The sequence below is a fragment of the Rutidosis leptorrhynchoides genome, chromosome 2, assembly GCF_046630445.1.
Source record: "Rutidosis leptorrhynchoides isolate AG116_Rl617_1_P2 chromosome 2, CSIRO_AGI_Rlap_v1, whole genome shotgun sequence".
In the NCBI taxonomy this organism is placed as follows: domain Eukaryota; kingdom Viridiplantae; phylum Streptophyta; class Magnoliopsida; order Asterales; family Asteraceae; genus Rutidosis; species Rutidosis leptorrhynchoides.
The window spans coordinates 701,781,930-701,785,750 of record NC_092334.1 but is presented as its reverse complement, the minus strand read 5'-3'; positions in this window follow the sequence as shown (position 1 = coordinate 701,785,750).

Here is a 3,821-nt window from a genome sequence, read left to right as displayed (position 1 = left end):
TTAACTCACATGTTCATGTGAACAACTGCATTTTGGATATGTAACATATCTTCATAAGTATGTTAATAACATGAACATGAACATGAACATGTGGAATAATAGCATCGAGTTTATCTGGCTTATAAAGAATATAGAGTTCGTCATCTTGCAGTTTAATTCACTCTGTAATTCATATCTGAATCTGGATCACTAGGACATGAGATAATTGATAATGATGATGCAATCATGCAAATGAAAAATGGGAGTTATCCAATTCATGTGATGGAATGACCACTTATACGTTTGATGAGATAATGGGATTTTGTTTAAGAAAATCACGATCATGTTCATGTACATCAGCCATTTGGATTAGATGAATATTTAATAATAAAAAGTATTGTTGAAGAAATCGCGTGTTTAATTAAAGATTAAAATTTGAAATAGATGTTTATCAGATTAAAAATGATGAAATGAGAAATTGTAGATGATGGTGGCGATATTGTAGGGTGGTTACCAAAATCATGAATTTCAAATTGAATTTAGTAATTTAAAATTTAAATCAAAAATAAAATAGAAGTATTTAATTACAGAATTACCCCCATGTCTTTTGGTTCTTGCAGTTCTGTACATTTTGTTGGTTCTCGTTTGAACTTTTATATATATATATATATATTATGTATGTAAGTTTTTTGTTATATATACACGGTACGAAATTTTTATCAACATCAAGATAAAGATAAGCTTTGTTAATATATTATTGAAAATATTATTATTACATGTATGCATATTACACACAGTAACAACGAATAACATAACTTAATATTTATATTTATTTGTTATTATATATATGAGAAATAGGAATGTTATAAGAGAAAATTGTGCGGTTGGTGTCTATGGTTTACATGAAATGGGGTGTTTGGTCCCGGAACTTCATTTTCAGGGTTGTTGGTCCCTGTGATTTTCAAAACACTTGTGGTTGGTCCCTGACAGGGACCAACTGCACAAGTTTTGAACTTTTATTTTCGGGGTTGTTGGTCCCTGACAGGGACCAACCACACGTGTTTTGAAAATCACAGGGACCAACAACCCCGAATATGAAGTTCAGAGACCAAACACCCCATTTCATGTAAACCACAGGGACCAACCGCACAATTTTCTAATGTTATAATGATAAAACTAAATAATAAAATGGTAACATGCAAGAAAAATAAGAGAAAGAGAGAGAATTCCGTAGAAGTCCATTAACGAGTTTCATTACCCCCAATTTAGTGGGTAACTAGTTTCCAGTCCCGCGCTTCGCCGCGGAATGAAAAAAAAAATCCAAAGGAAACCAAAAAAAAAAAAAAAACGGACGGGTACAGTGAATCTGGGGCTCTAGATCAATCAAATCGTGCCACCATTTTACACTTATTAGTGTTAGTATATTGTATAATATAATAAATTCTAGGCAAATAATTTAGTAAAAAATTCAAAATGGTTAAAACTGTTAACATATACTCCTATTATTTGAAGATAAAGGGTAAAAATTTTATGTTGCTATTCTAATGAAAGGGGGAACTAAACACTATAATTTATTTTACTTTCAAATTCGAGTTTTAGACAGAAAACAATCTCTCTTAAAACTGACCATAACTTTCCATCCATATACCCTTTCACTTCTCTTCAGTTTGCTTTATATCATTAAAAGCTTATAATAAAAATACGTGCATCAACAATTAATATGAATACTAACTTTAGTAAAAACATTTTTTCGTCATATGGAGTAATTCATTACAATCGGTGAAGACGTAAATGGATGTTTACTTTCAAATCGTCACTTTAACAAAACAAAACAAAAACAAAAACAAAAAAAAAAAAAATGGTAAAAAAAATTAACAACAAACTGCTCATCTTTTCTCGTTGGCTATTTAAAAAAATAAAAATAAAATTGTGTGCACAAAGAGAATTATTATTAATTGTACTAAAAGGACCGACTCACTTTTATTTTTGGGCTTTGAACTTCAAACATGCTAGTAATACAAACCACTTTTAACTCTATCAATATACTTTCAACCATAGTACTTCCCACACCTTATTCACATCATAGACTTTTTTCTTTTCAAATTTAAATAAGTATAACCTTAAAAAATAGACATTAACTTTTAACTTTGATATTGATACGATTAATAAAATGCTATTTTTAAATATATATATATAGAGTTACATCACATAATCGAGTCATGAATATAAATGGAATACAAATTACTTAGAGTTGTGGTTTCAAGTTTGGGCTTTTCAAAATCAACCAATATAAAAGCTTTTTGGGTTTTTGAGGACAAAGTCCATCGTTTTTACAGAGTAATTTAATAATAGAGTTTTTTTAACCAATCCTAACAATAAAATTATCTCATCTAATTCTTAAAAAAAAAAAAAAAAAAAAAAAAAAAGAAACAACCTAATCTAAACTCTTATTTGCTCTCTCTTTCTCTCTGCCTCCCTCACAATTACAGCCGATACCACCAGTATTCTTACAAATCCATTGGCATCTTCAATTTTCTCCAAACATCTCTTTCATCTTCTATATCTAGGGTTCCGTCACTTCCCGGTTTCACTAAACCGGTCCGGTGAACAGTCTATAATCCGGCGACCATTTTCGCGCAAACCATCGCTACCATGCTCTATTTCCGGTTATATCGACGCCTTTCTCCTAAGCCATCGTTCACATAAAATTGCAGAAAATCGTTAGAAAGTCTTCACTGGCGTTGGTTTTATGGTGAGATCTGCGGTTTTCAAGAACGACTTTTAGCCGCTGTGACCTGCCGCATACTGCCGAAAGTGACGGTTGTTTTAAGGCCAGATCTCGAAGTTGATCGAAAACAATTCGTAATATATTTGGTAATATTGGATTTTTGAAATTTTTTTTTTTTTTTTTTTTTTTTTTTTTTTTTTTTTTTGTAATAGATAGTGTTTAGATCTTTATTTATTTATGAATAAAAACGTGTTTGGATCTATATTTTTGTTTAGATCCGTGTTAAGTTCAATATTTTTGTTTTGATTTCTATTATTCTCGTGTTTTTAGATCGATATTTTTCGTTTTTTAGATCTAGTTGGTGCCGGTTGTGTGTGGTGGTGAACGGCGACGACGGTAGCGCCGGAAATGTTTACCGTTTGTAAATTTAGTTTATGTATTATTAGATTCGTGTTTAGATCTGCTAGTTTTTGTAATCCAAATCGTTCGGTTGGAAGAGGTTGACGGTGGCGGTGGAAGGAGGTTGATGGTGGTGGTGGAAGGTGGCGAATGGTGAGCAGGGGTGGTGTATGATCCGGGTTTAAAAAAAAAAAAATCGCTACAGTTGAACAGTGGATCTAAGGGTAGATAAAATTACGCTAATTTTACTATACTAGTTAAGTGGGGCCCGCTTTGCTGGGCCGATTTGCTTGCGGTTATCAATGTATGAACTATATGTTTCTCGTTCTATTATGCTTAACAAAACGTAACAAAATAAGCGGTAAAATCTACTAAACACACATTAATTTAATTTTCTATTATTGAACCAATTAAATCCAATCGAATGAGTGGTAGTGGTCGCTTAATTTAACAAAAAAATAAAGATATAGAAAAAAGGAAGGGAAAAAAAGATTTTAAAAAAATAACAAAAACAGTTGTCCCTGAATTTTGAGATTAATTACAGAACTAACATGGTAAACATTGACACATCACTACTATTATTACGTGTATACAATGTTGTAAAATACGGAGTAATTAGTAAAATGGGTATATAGCGCCCTTCATGAAAGGCTAAAAACAAAGATCATATTTAATTTTTTGTAAAAACTGTTATAAAAGTAATAATTGGATGATA